This window comes from Equus caballus, chromosome 13, assembly GCF_041296265.1.
Source record: "Equus caballus isolate H_3958 breed thoroughbred chromosome 13, TB-T2T, whole genome shotgun sequence".
Taxonomy (NCBI): Eukaryota; Metazoa; Chordata; class Mammalia; order Perissodactyla; family Equidae; genus Equus; species Equus caballus.
The window spans coordinates 30203421-30229334 of NC_091696.1; the positions used below are offsets into that span (position 1 = coordinate 30203421).

The window sequence follows — 25914 nt, forward strand, 5'->3', positions numbered from 1 at the left end:
AATTTAAAAAACAAAAAATAATACCCACAGAACGGGAGGAAACATTTGCAAATCATAGCTGATACAGGACTCGTATCTAGAATATACAAAGAACTCTTGTAATTCAACAATAAAAAGACAGATAAGCCGACTTTCTAAATGGGCAAAGAATTGGAATAGATATTTCTCCAAAGATGATATATAAACGGCCACTAAGCACAAGAAAAGATGTTCAACACCGTTAGTCATTAGAGAAATGCAAATCAAAAGCAAAGTCAGGTACCACTTCACACCCATGAGCACGGCTGGAATAGAAAAGGAAGAAAATTATAAGTGTTGGTGAGAATGCGGAGAAACTGAAACTAAGCCTTGTTCATTGCCGGTAGGGAAGCAAAATGGTGCAGCTGCTGTGGAAAACAGTGTTTGACAGTTTCTCAAAAAAGTTAAACATAGAGTTACCATATAACCTAGCAATTCCTAGGTATAGACCCAAAAGAATTGAAAACATATGTTCACACAAAAACTTACACACAAATGTTCATAGCAGCATTATTCATATTAGCCCCAAACTGGAAACAATGAAAATGTCCATCAGCTGATGAATGAATAAAGAAAATGTGGTATATCCATACAATGGAATGTTATTCAGCCATGAAAAGGAATGTAGTACTGTTACATGCTACAGTGGATTAAGCTTGAAAACATTATGCTGAGTGAAAGAAGCCAGGCATAAAAGATCACATACTGTATGATTTCATTTAAGTGAAATGTCCAGAAGAGGCAAATCTATAGAAATAGAAAGTAGATATGGTGGTTACCAGGATGGTGGGAGTGGGGAATAGGGAGTGACTGCTAATGGGTATAGGGTTTCTTTTGGGGGTGATGAAATGTTCTGGAACTAGATAGTGGTGATGGCTGCACAACTTTGTGAATATACTAAAAAACCACTGATGAGTTTTATAGTATGTGAGTTATATCTCAAAAAATAAAAAATGAAAAATAAAAGTTGAAATTATGTGGGGCTGGCCCCGTGGCTGAGTGGTTAAGTCTGTGCGCTCCGCTGCAGGCGGCCCAGTGTTTTGTTGGTTCGAATCCTGGGCGCGGACATGGGACTGCTCATCAAACCACGCTGAGGCAGCGTCCCACATGCTACAACTAGAAGGACCCACAACGAAGAATATACAACTATGTACTGGGGGGCTTTGGGGAGAAAAAGGAAAAAATAAAATCTTTAAAAAAAAAAAAGTTGAAATTATGTGTGTGTGTGTGTATGTAAGAAATCTGAAAGGACACACAACCACACTCCAAACAGCATAAGGTTTATACATTTCTATATTGTCTGAATTTTTTTTTACAATGAGGATGTATAACTTGCGTAATTTTTTCAAAATAAAAAATGTTAAAAACACAACAGAATAGAGGAACTGTATTTGTTTCTGGGAAAGTGAGAAGGACACTGAGATTCTCCTTGTGCTGTGAGGAAATCCTGCTCAACCTGCAAGGCCACTTCCAATGCCGCTGCCACAGGGAAGGCTTTTGCAGGCAGATTATTTATAACCTACCGCTAGGAAGCTACAACGTGACAAGTTGGCTCACAGTAATTAGATGATGTCAGATAGTCTTTTTCAAATTCACTTAAAATCAGATAATTCAGACTGATTTCTTTGATTCTCCCTCCAGTATTTCCAATTTACATCTAACCAAATTCTTTTGCTTTGTTCTGAAATTACAAAAAGAATATACATCTTAAAATTCAAACATTACAAAAGTGTGTAAAGTAAAAGAATAAAGACTCTCTTTTAACATCTACCTCACACTCCTAAATCTCAAGAATAATTATGGTTAACAATTTGGAGCCATACATTCTTCATGACAAAAAATAGTTAGTCCTAGTAGTTAACCGTATAGGTTTGACCTGTTTGGAAAAACTCCAATTACCTCACCACAGAACATCTAAGCCAGAATTAATAGTCAAATCAGCCATCTCGAGTGCGAAGGTGTTTTGTGCTGATCTCAGCCCATCAACAACCAATGTTGTGATTGGACTGGCCCTTGTGGTTCTTGTTATGATTGCAAGACGCCATTTGGCAATAACCATAAGGAAACTGAAAAAATAAAAGTTTACAAGACCTGGAAATAACATGGCACACCTGGGGCCACACAGTGAGGCCATGTAGAGGGACAGAGAGAGAGAGCATGTGCATGCGCTTGGAGTTCTGCTTTCATTGGGGTAGAGGGTGGGGACCTAGAGTTTCACAGGCTTACTCTTTATTGGTGAATTTATAACACAAGAGTGGGGATTTGAAGAGCAGGAAGACAAAAAACGTATCCCAAATTGTCAGTTACTGAAATCAACCAAGATCTCTAAAACAAAAGAGCCTCAGTGGAGGAAGACGGCCTGTTTTTTACCTAGTTGTGTGACTGGCAATGCGTTGATTTGAGGTAGCCCTCTTTGAAGTAGATGCCTTGACAATCAAAACTTAAGTCAGGCACTTGCATTACAAAAAATAAAAAAAAAAAAAACCTGTCAGAGCTCACCTTACGATCCACCCAGTGAGGCTGAGGCATCAGAGTCAATAGTGAGGACATTAGCTGCCTGAGTAGCTGATACACTAAAAGTCAGGGGTAGGTCACATGGTAACCCAGAAAGTACATATCTGAAAAGGGTTATAGTAGCAAATCCTATAATAATTATACAAATGATAAACAAATGGTAAGCAACAGGACATATTGGAGCATATGAGGAAGCCATTTGGTGTAAAACTAATTCGGCTTGACCTTATTTTTCCTGACAGTGGCCATTGAACATGCACTGTATATCCACTTTAAGCATTTGCTGTGTCCCAAAGACAAGAACAAATGACCTTAAGATAAAGGTGCAACTTTCCCCACATTAGCATTTCCTTAAGGGTAAGCATCTCTCCCTAGACTAGGAATTGATTGCTGCACTCACCTGTGACCACTCAGCTCAAGACACCAGACCTGCTACCTTCTGTGTCCACCAAGACAGCAGACCTACTACCTGCTGTGTCCATCAATTGCTGTGCTGACAGGGCAATTTCGTAACTATTGTAAAAGGGACATTTCAGTCATATGTGATGCATGCTCTCTGATGGTATATAACCACTCTGTACACCCGCACTGCTTTGGAGTGCTCTGTTCCTTTGTGAAAGGACTCTCCCGGGCTATATGGTCCTCACATCTGGCTCATAATAAACTCACCCCAACTTTGATTTATAGATTGATTACGGATTATTTGCATCAACACAAGCAATACTGTATCCTGAAATACAGTCCATAAGCCAAACTTGAAAGGGTCCTGTAATGAAACTAAGTCAGTGATCTCAAGGCCCTAGAAATCTCTTCAAAGATTTGGGTGATACTGCAAAATATTTCAACATCTTGGGCCATCTAGCATAAGCAGGTTTGAACCTGTCCTGGGTTGGTAGATTTCTTTATATCTCATTGAATTAGTCTCTTAGTCCCGATAACAGGTCAGTTCAGTTAAATGGTCGTGTTCCATTTCAGGAGCTGGTGATGTAGGTGGGCTCCCCAAGTTAGGCCTATATGGTGCAAGTACTTGCATCAAGTACATAATAAGAGGAATTTCTATGGAAATAAAAGAAAAACAATGGTTAGTAATTGGAGCAGACTATAATTCCAGTTTCTGAATTTTGAAGGCAGTCATTCAGAATTTCTAGATTTCAGGCTCAAAGCATCTTCAGATGGGGTGAGCGCAGACAGGGGCAATCTGATAGATTTTCCTGGTTTGTAGTTTGAATGTCTCTGATGATCTTTCTGAGTGGCCCACACAGCAACAAGCACAAAGATTGTCCTTTCATGAGCTGTTGTAATTTCTCTGAAGTTCGTATCAAGTTGTTCCACTTTAGCTTGCACGGCTTTGGGGAAATGGCAGTTTTAGTTCTCAATGATTCCAAGTCATGAAGGTGGGAGAAAAATTCAAAAGGTTAGCTTGAAGAGTTGTAGCCAGATATCAGAGGAAATGAGACAAATTCAGTATCTAGTCCAGTTTACACATAGAAAACAAAACCTCAAGAGCAATTAACAGCACTAGAATTTGAATGCACAAGGGTGTGTTACTGAAATATAATTTTTTTCTCTCTACAATCACTCCCATTTCTATCAGGGAAAATCAAAATAAGACTAATTTGTAAAATAAGTCTAGTCTCATTAAACTTGGCCTGGTTATTCATAAAAGTACAGCAAGAATGGGCTCTTTTAAGTCTGCTTTGCTGAAACTTTTCATAAGGAATCTCAGATTGAACTTTTAAAGACCTCTGGAGGGGCCGGCCCCATGGCCTAGTGGTTAAGTTTGCCCGCTCTGCTGCAGGCAGCCCAGTGTTTCATTGGTTTGAATCCTGGGCGCGATCCTGGGCATCCAGCCATGCTGAGGCGGTGTCCCACATGCCACAACTAGAAGGACCCACAACTAAGAATACACAACTATGTACCAGGGGGCTTTGGAGAGAAAAAGGAAAAAAATAAAATCTTTAAAAAAAAAAAAAAGACCTCTGGAGGCTAAGAAGCCAAACCAAATACTTGCCATCAGACTTTGCCTATAATTTCTATAGATTTAGGTGAATTCCTCTCTTCTTGAGGTCCCCAAAACATCCTGAGGTTCCTAGGCCTGCAAGGAAGTAACCTTCCTTACTCAGCCGGTAAGCTGCTGGAAATCCTGTAAGCAAGGTATCAGGCCAATTTTTCCAAGGAGTTTTATTGGTTCTATAAAAGCTTCCTTAAAGCTGTCTGGTAATATCTGAGTTTATGTACGTCTCTCTTAAATATGAAATTCCAGTTTAAATCTTGGTAATACAACCAATGTTTCCAATTGTGTCTTGTTACAAGGAGAACAGATTCTTATTGAACTTATGCAAATAACTATATTGCCATGAAAATAATAATACTCACTGAAAGTTTTTTAATTCTCAAGGGATCAGGTAGGGAGAAAAAGTATTTGTTTCATCTTTGTTCATAAAGATATACTTACCAAATTGCTGGAAGTCATAGATAGCTTAAGAGAGGAGGTTTCCTTAAAACTGGGAAAAAGAAAAAAAACACACACAAAGATTAAAGAACCAACAATGTTTCAAACAAAAAGTCATAAAAAATTATAATCGTCCTCATCAGTTCATTCAGCCCCATGTAATTAATTCTTGTTGATCTTGATCTTTTGTCACAAGTTTTATGAAGCCATTAGTTTTTCCATCAGGGTTCTGTAAATTCTTACCCACTTCAGTAGTATGCTCTGAAAATTATTGGAGACCTGTGTAAAGAGTACTTGTCAGAGTCCTATGTCAGATTCATGGAAGAATTTCTCTGAAGATGAATCACTTTTTTTTTTTTTTTTAAAGATTTTATTTTTCTCCTTTTTCTCCCCAAAGCCCCCCGGTACATAGTTGTATCTTCTTCGTTGTGGGTCCTTCTAGCTGTGGCATGTGGGACGCCGCCTCAGCATGGCCTGATGAGCAGTGCCATGTCCGTGCCCAGGATTCGAACCAACGAAACACTGGGCCACCTGCAGCGGAGCGCGCGAACTCAACCACTCGGCCACGGGGCCAGCCCCTAAGATGAATCACTTTTGCAGGAACATTTTTGCAAAAGTATCAGAGCAAAACAATAACTGTCTGTAAATGATAAAAGGCTTAAAAACAGCATGGTTAAAGATCTGGTTAGAGTTCATTATAATGCAATTGATAAGAAAAGGTGGTTATTTCTGTGACACACATTTAAGATAATAGAATTATGACTGATACATATCAGATTTTTAGGAATTTCATATAATTTCTGGAACATTTATATTAACAACATATATCCATACAAGAATATCCATACAGATGTAGTACTATTTCTTATTTGACAATGCTTTCCATGTAATTTAACATATCAAGTAAACCTATTTATTTTAATGTCTTTCTCTTTACAAAGAGAGAAGACAAATCTTTTGCAATTTTCCAGGGACCCTCTGAAAAACCTCAAAGTTATTTTCAAGTCAAAAAGGTTTCATTTATGGGCCACCCCAGGGGCATAGTGGTTAAGTTTGTGCGCTCCACATCAGCAGCCTGGGGTTCGCAGGTTCAGATCCTGGGCACAGACCTACACAACACTCATCAAGCCATCCTGTGGCAGCACCCTACATACAAAATAGAGGAATATTGGCATGGATGTCAGCTCAGCAACAATCTTCCTCATGCAAAAAGAGGGAGATTGGGCAACAGATGTTATCTCAGGGCCAATCTTCCTCACACACACACACACAGACACACAGACACAAGATTTCATTTATAATTTGATTTAGAGAAGTTTGTCAAAAATATCAAAAAGTTTTGGACACGACTAAAAAGAATCACACATCATTAAGAAAAAATACTTAATTATCCATTTAACCAAAATGACACTAAAAGATTTTGAAGGCAAATACAGAAAGTTACATGCTTCTGAGCAAAAATTAGCTCTTTGAATATCAAGAAGACTTGGTTTACTTAAGTTCTCAAAGACTTGATGATAAAAATAATATGAAGCACATTAAGTTATTTTGGTAAGACACAAAATCTTTCCTTTCCAGGTAGATTACCCAAAAGGAAAGAAAAACTCATAATCTCTTCTTAAGAACAGACCAACAATCCAAGAAAACTCTGTCTTTCCAACAGAGAGAAAGCCAAATTCTAATTTTACACCAGTGTACTTTTGATGTTAAATTTCATTCATTCATTATTTTTTTTTTAACTTAATTAGATCCATTCTAATCTTAGCCAGCCTGACCACACATAAAATTCCTTTCCCAAGATTCCTTTCCACAAACCTTCCATAACCCTCTTTTTTTTTTTTTTGAGGAAGATTAGCCTTGAGCTAACACCTGCTGCCAATCCTCCTCTTTTTGCTGAGGAAGACTGGCCCTGAGCTAACACACGTGCCCATCTTCCTCTACTTTATATGTGGGACGCCCACCACAGCATGGCTTGCCAAACAGTTGCTTGTCTGCACCCAGGATCAGAACCTGCGAACCCCCGGCTACCAAAGTGGAACATGCGAACTTAGCCGCTGCACCACTGGGCTGGCCCCCATAACCCTCTTTTTACATTCAGATTTTTTGTCCTATGTTTTTTCCTCTTTCCATAATGGAACAATTAGCCTGACTTTAGGACAAAATCATTTTCCCTTCCTTTAACAAAAATGCATTTCCATACTTTGTACCTTTCTTACCCAAAAACATATCCAACTTTCCTTGCACACAGAGATGTGTTCCTTATTATTTGTGGTAGTCTTTTTTTTTTATGAGATTATATTTTTCCTTTTTCTCCCCCAAGCTCCCCGGTACATACTTGCGCATTTTTAGTTGTGGGTCCCTCCAGTTGTGGCATGCTGGACATCACCTCAGCATGGCCCAACGAGTGGTGTCATGTCCACGCCCAGGATTCAAACCAGCGAAACCCGGGGCCGCCAAAGCAGAGCACGTGAACCCAACCACTCAGCCATGGGGCTGGCCCATATTTCTGGTAGTTTTAACCACATATATTAAATAGAATTTTCAACTCTCAGAAACATTAATTTACAGTGAAAACTAAGAAGTAGGCAATTGTGAACTATCTGCCACACCAGCATTCTTTAGATTTGCAAATTTATGAATATATTTAATAATTTCTAGAGATATATGCTTCCTCATAATACAATTTTTCAATGTGGCATAAAACGTGCTTACTAATAGATCCAAATGTCTTTAGTTCCTCTGTAATAAGAGGTCGAAAGTAGGTAAACTTAGACTTGTTTAGCAGTTAATGTTTCAGTATTTTATCTTATTTCGAAATTATCTAGACATTCAATAAATTCCTACCATTTACTTTAACTTAGCAAAATTCTAATGGTGGAAGTTACCATAGAGATTTGGGAAACAATTTAAGTAGACATATCATAAAACAATCAACACTAAAAGGTTCACCTAAAAACCCCTATCTCACTTACATCTATATAATTTATTTCTTCTTAACAATTATGTTTATATTACCTACAAAAACTTCATTAGACATTAGATAATGTCAGGCCTCATCCTAAGTTATTTTTCTTGCTTGCTGAGAAATTTTGTAATAGACTGGGGCAGGCCCCTTGGCCAAGTGGTTAAGTTTGCACACTCCACTTCAGTGGCCCAGGGTTTTGCTGGTTCTGATCCTGGGCGCAGACATGGCACTGCTCATCAAGCCATGCTGAGGTGGCATTCCACATGCCACAACTAGAAAGACCCACAACTAAAAAAATACACAGCTATGTACCGAGGGGCTTTGGGGAGAAAAAGGAAAAATAAAATCTTAAAAGAAAAATTTTGTAATAGAGATAACATGAATTTATTTGACTAGTAAACCCAGGTAGATTAAAAGTTGTTTACATCTGCATCATATTTAATCCTATTAACTCTGAAGACATGTCTATATTAATTAAACCAATAAACTTAAACTAGCTTTATTTATTTATTTATTTTTTATTGCAGTAACATTGGATTATAACGTCATACAGCTTTCAGATGTACATTGTAATATATTTCGAATTCTGTGCAGATTACATCATGTTCACCACCCAAAAACTAATTATAGTCCATCCCCACACATGCGAGCCTAATCACCCCTTTTGCCCTCCCCTCTCCCTAAACTAGCTTTAATACCAAGTATTTTTCCAGATCACATGAAACGGAAAAGCATTTGGGTTAGTTTCTATTATATACTTAATGTATATAAGTGCTTAATTTACTTCAAGCCAATTAATTAGAGATCTTTACAAATTAATTTTGGCTATACCATCAAAAAGTAGAAAAATATCACATATATAGCATATATCCAAAGACAGACACAAAGAGAGACCCTACAGCTTCCATTATGAAACAATATAAAACCCAGTAGTTTATAAATAACAGTTAGAATAAATTAAGTTTACTTGCTCAGATGGCTAAAGTTTTTTACTATTTGTGGACAAGACTTTTAAGGTTTGTATTTTCCCTTGACAAGTAATCTTATGGAGGCTATGGCAAGGGAGCCTTTACAGCAGTTTGTATTTTTCAAAGGTCTCCCTCTCTCTTTTTTTTTCTTCAGTATGGGCAGAGTTTTAATTACCTCCTGGTGTTTACATTTCAAAGACATAGTAAAGTTTACATCTTCAACAGACAGAGAAAGAAAATATAAGGTTTCTCCTAGGAGTTTTAGAGACTTTTAGATGTTTTTGGCAGTCCTAATTAAAATGTAGTAGTGCCACACTATAATTAGAGGGAGCACCATGTAAAGAATAATTCTCTGGACTTAGGGTCAAATGGGTCCTCTTTAGAGTTGGAAATGAAGAAGGGGTCATTTGGGTCACTGTGGTCGTGGAAATGATAAGCCCATTGGACCACACCAGTTGCTCGCTGCAGGAGATGGCTTCATCTTAACGTTTTCCATTCACTGTGAGCCTGAGCGGTGATCACTGTGATGGAAGGATAGGCATCACACCAGCAATAAATATCCACGTGAGGAGATGGAGGGTCCTAGTACAAATATCCGTGGCTCTAGAGGACTTTGCCCTCCCATTTCCCTCTTCCTCTTCACTAGAGGCCTCAATAACCCTGTCAGCTTTTCCCTGATGGCAGGGACACCCCACGAGAGGTCTTTCTTAGTTCTTTCTCGTTCAGGGGAAAGCCAAGGGGGCTTAGGATCTGTGGTATCTTTGAGGAAACGAGCATATAGCCTGGATGGATCTTTAAGAAAGTTATGGAGTTTAGGGTCTTTAGAGATACCGGCCAGTTGACACGTTTTGGCAGCCATAAATAACAATTCAGAGCCCATTACAAACAAACAAATAAACAAACCCCACAATAGCCAATTAGTTTCCTTTTCCTCTTCCTGCTGCATAAAATCTTTAAGAAAGGTTTGAATTTCAGTTAAGGTATAACTTCTGATCTTAGTTTCCATTTCTTGATTTTCTTGTTACCTTAATCTTATGTGTTGTTATTGGAAAATTTTGGATGATGTCACTATGAGCCCTCTTCATAGGTGGCCGTTTTCCTTTCCAGGGTGTCCCAAGAGACATCTCCAGGATTGGGGTTTGCTTCCACTAGCACGATATGCACAGGGTCTTTGGGGAAAGCCCCTAGGCCTCTGGAGCTTCTTGGCACGTTGGTTATGCCATGTCACTGAGTCACGCTCAGGAAGATTCCATGGGGTTTTGCATTTATCAAGGAGCTGACGTGCTTCCTCAGGGTTCTTAGGAGGCACTGGCACCAGAAGTTCAGGACATTTATGTTTGTCCATTATTTTTTTAGTAATATCACACTAGGGATTGGACACATAATATCCCATCAGGTCAGGGGACAAAGAGCAACAGTAGTGAGCGAAGTGATGACACAGAGCCTGCAGGCCTCTGTTGTATTTTCCCTCTGGTGCCATGGGTTTCCAGCTGCAAGGCTATTTCACTCTTCTGGGTTAGAACATGTAGTCTGGGCACCACCCACTGACTCAGCGGTCACCTAGGCCGAGGTCTCCTATCCTCCTCACCTAAGGGAATCTTTTCCTCATGCCTTTAGCCTAGAGGCTCTGCTTGGGTGGTGACAATAGCCTTGTGATCCAATCCACCCTCCTTGGTTCTCCTTGGCCTTGAGGCATGGGAGACCCTTATGCACATTAATAGTCAATTAAGGCCTTTATAATTAGTGGTCTAATCCTCTCTTAGACCATGTGGCCTCTATCATACTGCTCTGGAGAGATCCTTGGATTATCACGGCAGCCATGACCTTTTGGACTGGATATCACAGGCAACACATAATAGAGGCAATATGCAAAAGCACACAGCAGTGTGATAGACCCTCAGCAAGCCGTGCTCCCTTCCCAGATGGTGTTATCCACCTGAGTTAGGTGGTTAGTAAGCAAGTTGCAAGTAAAGGGCATTTCCCCTGGTTAACTGCAAGGGCAGTCGTACGATCCTGCTGACTCCACCAACTGTTTTGTGTGGGTCTCAGCCTATCAATAACCAGTGTTGTGGTCAGACCAGCCCTTGTGGTTCTTATTATGATGACAAGATGTCCCGTGGCAATACCCATCAGGAAATTTTGAAAAAATAAAGGTTTATTACTTACAAGACCTGGAAATTACATAGCACACCTGGGGCCACACAGCAAGGTCGCAGGTAGAGAGAGCACACAGGCCAGTGGTTCTGATTTTATTGTGGTGGAGGGTGGGGGCCTAGGGTTTCACAGGCTTACTCTTTTTTTTTTTATTGTGGTCATAATAGCTTTTAACAGAGAGAGATTTCAGTTGTACATTATTATTCGTCATACACCATGTAAATGTGTCTCTTCACCCTTTGTGCCCACCCCTCCACCTCCCACCCCCCCAGTAACCACTAATTTGTTCTCTTTGTTCGTGAGTTTGTTTATATTCCACATATGAGTGAAATCATATGGTGTTTATCTTTCTCTGTTTGGCTTATTTTGTTTAACATGATGCCCTCAAGCTTCATCCATGTGGTTGCAAATGGGACGATTTCATCTCTTTTTATGGCTGAGTAGTATTCCATTGTATATGTATACCACATCTTTATCCAGTCATCAGTCAGTGGGCATTTGGGTTGCTTGCACGTGTTGGCTATTGTGAATAATGCTGCAATGAACACAGGGGTGCATTTGTCTCTTTGAATTGTTGATTTTAAGTTCTTTGTGTAAATATCCAGTAGTTGAGATAGCTGGGTCATATGGTATTTCTATTTTTAATTTTTTTGAGAAATCTCCATACTGTTTTCTACAGTGGCTGTACCAGTTTGCATTCCCACCAGCAGTGGATGAGAGTTCCCTTTTCTCCACACCCTCTCCAACATTTGTTGTTTTTTGTCTTGGTGATTATAGCCATTCTAACAGGTGTAAGATGATATCTAAGTGTAGTTTTGATTTGCATTCCCTGATCATTAGTGATGTTGAGCATCTTTTCATGTGCCTATTGGTCATTTGTATATCTTCTTTGGAAAAATGTCTGTTCATGTCTTTTGCCCACTTTTTGATTGGGTTTTTTGGTTTTTTTTGTAGTTCATTTGTGTGAGTTCTTTATATACTATGGAGATTAACCCCTTATTGGATTTATGATTTGCAAATATTTTCTCCCAATTGGTGGGTTGTTTTTTCATTTTGATCTTGGTTTCCTTTGCCTTCCAGAAGCTCTTTAGTCTGATGAAGTCCCACTTGTTTATTTTTTCTTTTGTTTCCCTTGTCTAAGTAGACATGGTGTTCAAAAAGATCCTTTTAAGTCTGATGTCAAAGAGTGTACCGCCTATATTCTCTTCCAGAAGTTTTATGGTTTCAGGTCTTACATTCAAGTCTTTGTCCATTTTGAGTCTATTTTTGTGCATGGGGAAAGATAATGGTCTACTTTTATTCTTTTGCATGTGGCTGTCCAGTTTTCCCAGCACCATTTATTGAAGAGGCTTTCCTGTCTCCATTGTATGTTCTTGGCTCTTTTGTCAAAGATTAGCTGTCCATAGATGTGTGGTTTTATTTCTGGGCTTCCAATTCTGTTCCATTGATCTGTGTGTCTGTTCTTGTACCACTACCATGCTTTTGATCGCTATAGTTTGATTGCTATAGTTTTGTAATATATTTTGAAGTCAGGGATTGCGATGCCACCAGCTTTGTTCTTCTTTCTCAGGACTGTTTTGGCTATTCGGGGTCTTATGTTGCCCCATATGAATTTTAAGATTCTTTGTTCTATTTCTGTGAAGAATGTCATTGGGATTCTGATTGGGATTGCATTGAATCTGTAGACTGCTTTATGTGGTATGGACATTTTAACTATGTTTATTTTTCCAATCCATATGCATAGAATATCTCTCCATTTTTTAAATGTCATTATCGATTTCTTTCAGTAATGTGTTACAATTTTCTTTGTATAGATCTTTCACCACCTTTGTTAAATTTATTCCTAGGTATTTTATTCTTTTTGTTGCAATTGTAAATGAAATTGTATTCTTGAGTTCTTGTTCTGTTAGCTCGTTATTTGAGTATAGAAATGCTACTGATTTTTGGAAGTTGACTTTATACCCTGAAACTTTGCTGTAGTTGTCGATTATTTCTAATAGTTTTCCGATGAACTCTTTAGGGTTTTCTATATAGAAAATCATGTTATCTGCAAACAGCAAGAGTTTTACATCTTCAGTGCCTATTTGGATTCCTTTTATTTCTTTTTTTAAAGATTTTATTTTTCCTTTTTCTCCCAAAGCCCCTCCGGTACATAGTTGTGTATTTTTAGTTGTGGGTCCTTCTAGTTGTGGCATGTGGGATGCCACCTCAGCATGGCTTGATGAGCAGTGCCATGTCCGCATCCAGGATCCGAACCAGCAAAACCCTGGGCCACCTAAGTGGAGCACGAACTTAACCACTTGGCCATGGGCCAGGCCCCACTCTCATTATCTCTTTAAATTTGTCTCTAGCACACTCCTTTCCAGCCACACTGCTTCCCTGGCTCCTTGATGATTCCAGCATACCTCTGCCCCTGGAGTCTTTGCACTTGTTCTCTTGCTTAGCTTTCCCAAGACAGCCTCATGGCTCATTCCCTCATCTTCTTTAGATCTTTGCTCCTTAGCACTTATAGACTTCTGCTTAGCCTATCTAATTTACTGATTCATCTAACTTATTGTTCATCTTCCCTACTAGAATGTAAACTCCACTGGGCAGTATTATTATTTTTTTTCTTTTGAGGAAGATTAGCCCTGAGCTAACATCTGCTGCCAATCCTCCTCTTTTTGCTGAGGAAAACTGGCCCTGAACTAACATCCATGCCCATCTTCCTCTATGTTATATGTGGGATGCCTACCACAGCATGGCGTGTCAAGCGGAGCCATGCCGGCACCTAGGATCCGAACCCGCGAACACCAGGCTGCCGAGAAGCAGAACGTGCAAACTTAACTGCTGCACCACCGGGGGGCCCCACTGGGCAGTATTATTAGTTGTTGTTATTCACTGCTGCATCCCCAGTACCTAAAACAGTGCCTGGAGCATAGTAGGTAAATATTTAATCAGTAAATATTTACTGATGAGTGAATGCTTGGGGCTACCTTTGCCCCTAAGGATAGTTAAGAGACTTACTTTCCAAGGTCTAGGTTCTTAGAAGCAAAAAGCTGCATGTCCACAAGGGAGAGTTTGAAGGAGTTGAAAGGAGAGGGCTCAATTCCCAGAGCCAAGAATTTATTTAATAAATATTTAAAATTAAATAATAAGCTGGTGTTAGGTAAGCAGTCAGTTAGCTCCTACCAGAATTTGAACTGGAGAACATAGAGAGGACTGGCCAGTTATAAGTGAGGGGCGAATGGTACAGACATGCAGAGAAATAGATGTCATGAGAGATAAATCGTGAGATCTATGAACAAGAAACAGTGATAACTAGAAGGGCTACCTTAATTCCTTTTTTTTTTTTTTTGGAGGAAGATTAGCCCTGAACTAACATCTGCTGCCAATCTTCCTCTTTTTTTGCTGAGGAAGACTGGCCCTGAGCTAACATCTGTGCCCATCTTCCTCTACTTTATATGTGGGACGCCTAGCACACCATGGCTTGCCAAGCGGTGCCATGTCCGCACCTGGGATCCAAACCGGTGAACCCTGGGCCGCTGAAGCAGAACATGCAAATTTAACCACTGCGCCACTTGGCTGGCCCCAAGGGCTACCTTAATTCCTAATGGCCTCTCTAGTTCCAGTCCACAAGTACTCTCACACTGAACCCTTTCTCTCTGTAGCTCTTAAATTAATAAAATGTTGAATAAGCAAGGGTGTGGCAGCAGGGAGCCTCTGGGCATGCTTGGGGACCATGGCCTCTGGCCCATGAGGATGAGGCAGGAAAAGCAGACTGGGACCTCCCTGCCCCCTACACCAATCCACCAGGCCTAGAAACCCAGGACAATTCAAGGTAAAGTTCTCTCTTCAGATTCACACAGATTTGCTGACACAATGCTGCTGATTGTATCGGCTGCTGTCTCCTGGCCCAGGCTCCCCACCCACCACTTCCTCCTGGGTGCAGTGACACAGACTGCTTTGGTCAGGGTGGTGCTGACAGAAATATCTGGGTCACCAGAGTGCTTCTTCCCCTACTTCCCACCTGCCAGGAGGCTAGGAGGAGGAGAGACTACCCACAGCAGGAGGCTGGGCCTCAGGGGAGAGGTAGTTGGTCACTAAGACCCAGCGGGCCCACAGTGGGTGGGGCTTTGGAGGCCACCACTCTATTCCAAGGACCCTATGATCTCATGGTTAGGAGGGCTAGGGCATTCTAAAGTTCTAGAAACTCTACTTGGATTTTCTGAGGGAGGGCTGAGCCGAGTGCACCACAGGTAGGAATTTCATAAGGATGGCACTCCTTGGGTATTCACATGCAGTCCATAGGTCCCTGTTGTCACTGGGTAACCTGACTCTAGGGGTTCCATTTCCAGCCTCTAGGTGTGCGGTTGATTTTTGTGGCCAAAACGGCATATAGTTCAGAGACATAGACCTTGGAATCAGTTCCAAGCGGTCCTGCCTTGCTATGTTGTACCAATGAATTTCTTCACCTCTCTGGGCCTTGGTTCCTTTTCTGCACGTAGGTCAGACTTCTACAGGACTCAGCAGTCTGTGAATTTAAATAGGACTGTATTAATCTTAATCCTTCCATGTTGTTGCCTTATTACCCTACGTGCTAGTACAAGATCCCCAGCTTCCTGCAAATTCCCTGTGCTATTTCAGAAAGTCTCCAGAGGCATTTCACTTGTGCTCCACTCCCTGGTATGTGAGCTGCTCCAGCTCCACACCTTGGCTGTCGTTCTATAGCCAAGATCTTAGATACAACAATTTTTGGCTATTGGCCCCAAACCCTCGAAATGCCAAAGTTGAGGGGAGATTGTGCTGGAGTTGGGGAGAGTCTCTCTCTCTGCTTTGAGTTACATCATGGTAGAGGTGTCCCCAAGCTCTACTGCCTGGCTCATGAAGCAGCTCCTCCAGGTTCCACTTATACTCCTTCTCAGCCTCTCCCTCTCTCGGACCCTGATTTATGCTGAGGGGGCCGAGCCAGACAAATGCTTGAATAACAACCACTACTCACAGAAGGATCACCACTCCCCTCTGACAACTGAGACTTCATTCCTGGGTCAAGCTCATTCGGCTATGAGTCTTCTCCACCCTCAGGAAGGTCCTCTGCTCCCTCTTGAAAAGGTCTTCTGTAGGGTCACCTCCTTAGTTCTCCAGACATGCCCGGTCATGCTTGAATTTCCGAAGTGGCCAAACCCCAAGTCTGGCCTGCTACACATCCAGTGGGGATGATAGTAACCCCCATCTCTTTCATTTGTTACATCAAGGAAAGCAAACTCCCTGCTATCACTCTACCTCGGTGGGAAAAAGGAAAACATTTCTCATCTTTTGACCAGGTAGCTTGAGTACAGAAACCAGTCATTTAGAAAAGAAAGCAAACAGAACCTGGAGGACCGGTTATTGGAAGATGGTTTTACGCTGTGTAACGAGGCGAAGGGTCTGGGGGAGCAGCAGCTATCCCCAATATCTAAATGATGAGGAAGGCCTCCTTCCTGACCTCACCACTTATCAGACCCTTCACAACCCTCCTCCAGCTGAATATTCCTGAAGCTCCTTCAAGAGCCGTGGATGACTCCCTTCAAAGACTAGGCTGACTCCCTATTAATTCAGAGGGTCTTGGCCACATCTCGTCTGGTTGTAATAGGAGCCCATTTGAGCTGGCTAAAACCAGCTCATTTATTCTTATAAAAGAATAAATTTGTTTAAAGGATATCACGAAGCCCTTAGGGGAACTCAAATACAATCAGGTCTCCCAGGTGGCAAGAAAGGACATCACATCTCTCCATTCCTCTCTCTCTCTGCAGGCCATCTTTCTCCACCGCTTCAACAAAGGTTGAAAGTGGTTGCCCTTCAGTGGCAAATCATCCCAGCTTTATACATACTTAATTGAAAAGACCACGCAGGCTAAGATCTCTAAATTTCCACACTCTTAGGAGGGAGAATCTGATTGGCCCAGCTGGAGTGAAATGTCTACCCTACAGTGATCAGATATGGCCAAGGGAACAGGGTCACCTCTAAACACAAACCAGCATCCCACTTCACTCTCAACTCCTGGATGGGGAAAGTAGTTCTCAAGTAGAGATTGTAGGGCTAGGCAGAAATGTCAAAAGTTCTTTGTTACCTGGGGTAAAGCTCAATCTTACTCTGTAACTTCCTCTAGCCTCATACCCTATTTTTCTTCCTCATTCTCTCATCAGCCTATCTTCTTTGCCTGGAATGTGCATTCCCCATCACCACTTATCAAAATCTTCCCAGCCTTCTAAGGTACCACGCCAACTGCTTCAATGCCATCCTTTATGATACCTTGAACTAGAAGTATAGTAACAAAATTTCAAATTTGAAAGGACTCCTGAATGTCACCTAAGTCAACCCTCCCCGACCTCACACAAGTCCCTATATACCAACTCCTCATCCAGGCCCTGCTTATACACCTCCAGAGACGGAGTGCTCATGACTTCTCTAGGACATCAAACGCCACTGTGCCTCCAGCAGCTCTGCCTGTAGGAAAATGCTTTCTTGCATTACATGCCAATTTGCCTTCTTGTGGCTTCCATGCTGTAGACTTGATTCTGCCCTGTGGAAACGCCCAGGACTAGTCTGTTCTCTTTCTCATCTGAAAGCCCCTTCAGAAATTTAGACAGGGCTCATATCACTCACTCCATGCTCTTGTCTCTTCCAGGATGAATATCCTCAGTTCTATCTAATATTCTCCATAAGACGAAGTCTCAAGTCCTCCGACAACCCCAGGAGGGACACCTCTTTCAACTACCTTCCTAAAATCTGGTGCCTCAAAATAAATGCAACAAGGATGCATCTTTTAATAAAGGATTTTTAAAATTCAAGGAAATCTTTTAATAAAACAAGAAAGAGGGGGCTGGCCCCGTGGTCAAGTGGTTAAGTGCACGCGCTCCACTGCAGGTGAGCCAGTGTTTTGTCAGTTTGAATCCTGGGCGCGGACATGGCACTGCTCATTGAGCCACGCTGAGGCGGCGTCCCACATGCCACAACTAGAAGGACCCACAACTAAGAATATACAACTATGTACCGGGGGGGCTTAGGGGAGAAAAAGGAAAAAAATAAAATCTTTAAAAAAAACAAGAAAGAAAAGAATTAAATACCCAGGAATAACAGGAAATTGGTTATATCGATTAAATACATCTATTTTATAGAATACTATTCAACTTGTAACAAAATATGGCAGATTTACAAGTACTAGCATAGAGAGATTGTCACGATAATGCAAGTAGAAAAAAAGCAAATTACAAAACAGTGTGTGCAACATCTTATTTATCAGCTAGGCAGGAAGTCTGTCTTTCTCAGCCTCTCTCTCCCACACATCTCTGCCTCTTCAACATTTCATTTTTTAGTGATTGGGGGGGAGGATATTTGCTGAACTCTGCATAGTTGTTATTTCTAGATTCTAGAGATGTCTTATTTCTAGAGTATAGAGGATGAGGCTCAGGGATCTTTCACGATATGATATAAGTATATATCATATAGTGTTTGGGTTTTTTTCATAAAGAGCACATACTACTTTTATAATCAGAAAACAATAATAATAAAGCATTTGCAATGCTTTGGTGAGCTCCAGAAATCAGGCTGTTGGTCTCTTCCCTCATTCACATTCTATTTATTCATTCAACAAATGCTCTCTAGGGCTTTCCTTGCGCCAGACCCCATTCTGGGCCCTGGGCTCACGGAACCCAGTGAGTTGTGGTCATAACCATGAGGAGTTCACAGGTGTCAAAGAAAACCTAGTGTGACAAATGCTATAACAGACGGAACCCCAGGGTTATGAGATCACAGGGGAGGGACTTCCTAGAGTCTATAAGAACTCTATGTTTGTTGGGCATAAAGGGCTTTTGGGTCACTGAGAGCAGCCTTTGCAAAGGCCCAGAGGTGGAAAGAGCTATGCTATCTTCTGTCTACCCTCCCCACCCTACTCCACCCTAGTCCAAGCCACCACCTTCCTTCACTGGTCTTCTTCTGCATCCTTCACCTCCAGACTATTCTCGACCTAGCAGCCAGAGAGATCTTTCAAAAACACAAATACAACCATGTTATCCCTCTGCTTAAAGCCAATTCTGTGTCTTCCTCTTTCTCTTAGGACAAAAAAGTCCAAAAATCTTTCACATGACCTATCAGATTTTGTATCCAATCCTTCGGGAAATCTGTTGGCTCTATCTTCAAGAACTATCCAGAATCTGACCACCTCTCACTATCTCCAATGTAACCACCTGATCCAAACCACCATTGCCTCTCCCCTGGGTTTTTGGAGGAGGCTCCTCACTGTCTCTCTGCTTCCACTCCCCCAAACTCATCTCCCCTCACCCAACAGCCAGAGCGATCATGTCACTCCTCTGATCTAAACCCTCCAGTGGCTCCTATCTTACCCAGGGCCAAAGTCAAAGACCTTACAGTGGCCTACAGGCCCTGCACATCTGGTCCTTCATTGCCTCTCTGATATTACCTCCTCCTGTCTCTCCTTCACCCACTTGTCACCAGCCACAGTGACCTCCTTACAGTTTTTCCAACACATAAGGCTTGCTCCATCTCCAGGCCTTTGCCATGGGTGTTTCTCTGGCCCAGATCATCACGTGACTCCCTCCCTCACCACCTTCAAAGCTATCTTCTCCTCCTCCATCTCTGAGTCCTCCATTCTCTGAGTTCCGCCATCACTCCAAGTCTTTTTCTTCTCTCTCTCTTGTTCTTATGACAAGAGGTGACTCTCTAAGGCTTCTCACGTTTGCCCCAGATACAAAAATGAAGCTTCCTGTCACTTGGGATGCTGGAAGGTGGTTAAGAGTGTGAGAGCTTGTGGCCATGGGTGTCATTTCTCAAGTCTCTTTAGGCAGAGACTGTTTCTGGAAGCCCTGACTGTTGCTGCAAGCTCAGGGGAGGTGAGGGTTGGCAACTGGGGTGGTGCCTGGCCTGGGTCAGGCCCAGGTCAAGGACCAGCAATGGGGACAATGACCTGGGTGTTGGGCCAGAGTGGTGAGGGCTCAGACCAATGGGAAAGGTTTTGGATCTCTGGGATTTAAAGAAGATTTTATTTTTCCTTTTTCTCCCCAAAGCCCCCTGGTACATAGTTGTATGTTTTTAGTTGTGGGTCCTTCTAATTGTGGCATGTGGGACGCTACCTCAGCATGGCTTGATGAGTGATGCCATGTCTGCGCCCAGGATCCAAACCAGTAAAATCCTGGGCTGCCGAAGCAGAGCGCACAAACTTAACCACTCGGCCACAGGGCTGGCCCCTGGATCTCTGGGATTTGACTGCACATTCAAAGCTATAGCAAAATCAGATTATGCCAGTCCTACAGTGACTTGTGAGGCTCCATGTCCTATGCCACCTCCCCCCACCCTGTGCCACATCTGTCTGACCTCATTTCCTACTCACTCACTATGCACCAGTCACCCTGGCCTCCTTGTTCCTACAACACCCCAGGTACACTCCTGCCTCAGCGCCTTTGCACTTGCCATTCTCTCTGCCTGAAACACTCTTTCCCAGATATCTGCATATCCTTTCTTCATTCAGGCCTTTACTTCAAAGTTACCTTCTCAGCGAGGCCTTCCCTGGCCACAATTACACAACACACACTCACATATCAGATTCCCTATGCCACTCTCTCCAGACTTCATTTTTCCTCCCTGGCAAGTGATTGATCTTATCTATTGCTACCTCTCTCCATTAGCATGTCAGCTCCATGAGGACAGAGATTTTTGTCTGTGTGTTCACTGCTATAGCCCCAGTATCTAGTGCAGTGGCCGGCACAAAGGAGGTCTTCAATAAATATTTGTGAATGAACCCAAGGGGAGTGTTGAACATCCATTACATGCCAAATATTTTTCAGCCACAATTTTTTTTCTTACTAGAAATAAATGGCGTGGGGCCGGCCCCATGGCCAAGTGGTTGAGTCACGCACTCCACTTCGGCAGCCCAGGGTTTCACCGGTTCAGATCCTGGGCGCGAACATGGCACCGCTCATCAAGCCATGCTGAGGCAGTGTCCCACATGCCACAACTAGAAGGACCCATGACTAAAAATGCACAACTATGTACCAGAAAAGTAAAATCTTTAAAAACAAAAAGAAATAAATGGATGATCTTATTTTTGTTTTTAAGAAAAACATGTATATGTCATACACAGAGCACACAGTACACTTCTCCACACAGCCTGGAGGGAGTGACAGGGTGCCCCCTGGGGTTCACTGTGAGGTGGTGGCCCTCCACATACATGAAGAAAAATGTCTAAAACACATTCTGCTAAGGTATTACCGGTATTTCTCTCTGGGAGGAGGAATTTCAAGTTACTTTAACTTACTTTTTACTAAGCTGCATTTTGTGATTTTTTTTACAATGACAATAGAATAATTTTGTAATAAGAAAAAATTTGAATTAAAATGTACTCAGGGCCGGCCCCGTGGCCGAGTGGTTAAGTCTGCACACTCTGCTTCGGCAGCCCAGGGTTTCACCGGTTCAGATCCTGGGCGCAGACATGGCACCACTCATCAGGCCATGCTGAGGTGGCGTCCCACATGACACAACTAGAAGGACCAATAGCTAAAAATATACAACTATATATTGGGGGAATTTGGAGAGAAAAAGCAGAAAAAGGAGAAAAAAAGAAGATTAGCAACAGTTATTAGCTCAGCTGCCAATCTTTTAAAAAAAACGTGTACTCAACCTGGGGCCAGCCCAGTGTCGTAGTGGTTAAGTTCACCTGCTCTGCTTCAGCAGCCTGGGATTTGCAGGTTTGGATCCTGGGAGCAGACCTAGTGCCACTCGTCAAGCCACGCTGTGGCGGCGTCCCACATAAAATACAGGAAGATTGGCACAGATGGTAGCTCAAGCCTAATCTTCCTCAAGCAAAAAGAGGAAGATGGGCAACAGATGTTAGCTCAGGGCCAATCTGCCTCATGCACACACAAAAAGGTGTACTGAACCTTCTGAAGTATTTTCAGTGTACTGAAAATATACTGAGTATATATTTTATCCTAATAAAACACTTTTTAAGTGCACTGAGCTTTAAAGCGTAGTGTTATAACTCAATTATTATCATAAGGGGAAAACACTGACTAGCCCTAGCCTCACTGCTTTTGTTGTATGTGAAAAACAAACGAGGGTTGGTACTCAGATCCTCTTATTCTTTACAATCTCCCTTTTTTTTCCTTTGCCTGTTCTCCCAATCTTACCTGCAGGTTTTTAGCTTTGCCAGCTTTGACCAACATCTTTGACCAAATGGTAAATGTAGTTTAATGGATCTCTCAGTGAAAAACAAGAAAAAAACAAAAAGGATGCTTTCAAATGCTTGTGACGCAGTCAGAAGGATCACCCTCAAGAGGCCCATGTGGACCACCCACACAGAGGCACCTGAGCTTGTCGTTCTGGCCAAGTGGGTTGGTCACAGGCCAAGGCAAATCACGAATTTGTTTGGACTGGCCCAAGTGAACATTGCTCCCAAGTAGAAGCGACAAGGAACTAGATGGACAAAAATCTTCCCCCCAAACAGTGCTGCTTCTTCAACAGGGCATGTAGGGGTTGTCAGTATTATCAAAGGGGCCCCCAGGATGAGGAGTCATGCAGCAGCCTTCAGGTGAGACACACCTCGGTTTGCATTCTCACTAGGTGGATTCCCAGCTGGTCACCTTGTGCAATACTCCTAAGCAATCAGGGACCTCAGTGTCCTCATCTGTAAAATGGAGATAATAATGCCAATTATCTGGGGCTGCTATGAGAATTAAACGAGATAAATAAATGCAAAATGCTCAGCAGCATGCCTGGCTTATCATATGTGCTCAGCAAATTGTACTTTATTTATTTAAAACTCTTTTCTTTTTCTTTTCTTTTTTTTTTTTTTGAGGAAGATTAGCCCTGAGCTAACATTTGCTGCCAATCCTCCTCTTTCTGCTGAGGAAGACTGGCCCTGAGCTAACATCCGTGCCCATCTTCCTCCACTTTACATGTGGGATGCCTACCACAGCATGGCTTGCCAAGCGGTGCCACGTCCACACCTGGGATCCGAACTGGTGAACCCCGGGCCGCCAAAGCGGAATGTGTGCACTTAATCCCTGTGCCACCAGGCAGCCCCAGCAAATTGTACTTTATAAAATCATGTATTTTATACAAATCTTATTGCCAAGTCAAGTGCTAGAGAAACCAGGGTGGACAAAACAGAGTAGGCCCTGCCCTGTGGACCTTACAGACCAGGGGGGCAGGCAGATAGCTATGGTATAATCACATGAAAAAAGAACCACAAATAGTGCTAAATGCCGAGAGGGCAAAGTCCAAAGATCTAAGAGAGCCTATAAGCAGGGGCACCTGATCTAGTCACTTTTTAACCCAGGTGAGGTGACTACAGATGTAATAGAGTGTTTTTGTGTTTCCCTTAGCGACATGAGGATGCTTCACATGTGCAATAGGCTGAACATTTTGCAAACAAAATTTCACAGTTGAGATTTTCATGTGATCCTTACACCAGATCCCAAGCAGAGATTGTGACCCTCATTTTACAGAAGTGGACACTAAGGTGTCGAGAGGTTATAGAACTTCCTCAAGGCCAGACAGCCCACTGACAGCAAATCCAGAAAATCCCACTGACAGCAAATCCAGAGGTCAGATAAAACCCAGAAGCCTTCTGCTTCCACATCTATTAGTTTTTCACTACCTCATTTTTACTTTTTGTATTTTTCATTCTGAACTATAGCATACTTTCTTTTCGTAATGTTGGAAATATAGCTTACTCACAAAAAGAGTGTGAGAAAATCTACGTGTACAGTTTAAAGAACACCCATGTAACTACTACCCAGCCCAAGGACCAGAATTTAACAGCCCAGAGGTCCCCTATGTACTCTTCCCCAGAAGGAACCCCTAAGCTAAATTTTGTTAATCATTCACTCTCTTACCTTTCCAAAAAGTTTTTAGCATTTATGTATCTCTTAACAATATACTATAGCTTTGCCTGGTGTTGAACAAAGTTCAATGGCATCTTAACTGATGCGTTCTTCTGTGACTTGCTTCTTACTCCCAACATCTTATTTTTGAGATTATCCATATACTTATAATTCATTTTCACAGATAAATAGTATCCCACTGTGTGATTACACCACAATTTTTGTATGCATTCCCCTGTCAACAGACGCTTGGGTTATTTTCAGCATTTTGCAATTATAGTTCTTTTTTTTTTTAAAGATTTTATTTTTCCTTTTTCTCCCCAAAGCCCCCCGGTACATAGTTCTGTATTTTTAGTTGTGGGTCCTTCTAGTTGTGGCATGTGGGACGCCGCCTCAGCGTGGCCTGATGAGCAGTGCCATGTCTGTGCCCAGGATTCGAACTGGCGAAACCCTGGGCCGCCGAAGTGGAGCATGAGAACTTAACCACTCAGCCACGGGGCCAGGCCCTATAGTTCTTTTTTTTAGGAAGATAAACAGGATTTGTTTTTATACAAAGCTTTCCAGGATGTTATAAGTTTTGTGAATTTAAAGTCCAGTCCCTACATCCACCTTAACAGTGCTGTATTCTATCATTTATCTTGAGTTTACCGTCAGTCAGGAACTGTTAGGTGTTTTACACACATTTTTAAATTTAATTCTCATAACATTCCTATCTGGTGTGTATTACTATCTTCAAGTGATAGGACTATTTTATAGGCAATGCAACTGAGTTTCCTAGAGGTTAGACAATTCACCCAAGGTCATTAGGAGAGCCAAGATTGCAACCGAGTCTAATTCTAAAGTTCAAATGCCTTCCAATTCACTCCACGCCTTAATACTGTATTGTGTAGTAATAAAAAGCAAATGTAATGATGTACAAGATCTTTAAGCATCTCCTACATTTTTTATGTTTTTAATTGTGGTAAAATACACATAACATAAAATTTACCATCTTAACCATTTTTAAGTGCTCAGCTCAGTAGTGTTAAGTACATTCACATTGTTGTGCAATCGTTCTCCGGAGCGCTTACATCCTGTACATGTCTCCTGGGGCACATGTACCTGAGTTTCTCTAGGGCATGCGCTGTGGGTAGAATTGTGGGGGAGTTCCACCTATGGGTGGAATGCATGGCTTTGCATATATTTGACTTTATCAGTTAAGGCCAAACTGTTTCCAAAATGGTTGCACCAATTTATACTTCCATAGGCAGTTACTTTTTTAAGTATGTAATACATTCAAATCTTTAAAAAAATTTTTTCTTAAGTTCCAAATGTTTAGGAACAAAAAGACAACACAATGAAAACTCTCCCATCCCCTAACCACCTCACTCCCTCCCCAGAGGCAATGAGTATTACTAGTTCCTGTGATTACTCTTCCAGAAATATGATTTTGCACATAGTTCCCCATTTTACAGCAAATAGTAGCACTCCATACATGCTGTTCTGAAGCTTGCTTGCTTCTCCTAACAAGCAGCATAGGCAGTCTAACCTGGTGGTCTTGGAGAAGGTTGCTCAGATTCATATCCAGCTCCACTCTAAACTGGGTGTAACCTTGTACAGGTCATTTAATCTCTCTGTGCCTTATATTCCTTATCTGAAAATGCGGAAAGAATCCTAACTCATAAGTTTTTTATGAGACTTAAATTAGTTAATACAGGGAAAGCATTTAAAACGGCGCCTATTAGAACTGAAACTATTATCAATACAATTACATCAATGTTTTCTCATTCTTTTTTTATGCTTGCTTGGTAGCCTATTATATAAATGTACCATAATTTATTTTAATCATAATTGATAAACATTTAAGTTGTTTACAGTATGTCGGTACTACAAATAGCACAGCAATAAATAATGTCTCATTTCCCACTCACATTTGGCGAGTACATCTGTTGAATGAAGTCTTAGAATTGGAACTGCTGGGTCAAAGGTATTACGTACAGTTATAAT

The 25914-nt window shown here is 41.7% G+C and overlaps 1 protein-coding gene across 7 annotated transcripts in view; it reads right to left on the reverse strand.

The window, feature by feature from the left end:
• Positions 1-25914, reverse strand: part of ITGAL (integrin subunit alpha L) — a 73991-nt gene that overhangs the window by 37153 nt on the left and 10924 nt on the right. For 3 of the 7 annotated variants that reach the window (XM_070231913.1, XM_070231911.1, XM_070231908.1), the window contains exon 2: positions 4988-5036. The exons of 2 other annotated variants lie outside the window; for them this stretch is intronic. The gene's annotated coding sequence lies outside the window, so the exon portion shown is untranslated. Of the gene's footprint in view, positions 1-4987; positions 5037-22642; positions 22728-25914 lie in introns of all 7 variants that reach the window. 2 more of the 7 variants (XM_070231914.1, XM_070231910.1) reach the window with 1 other exon arrangement.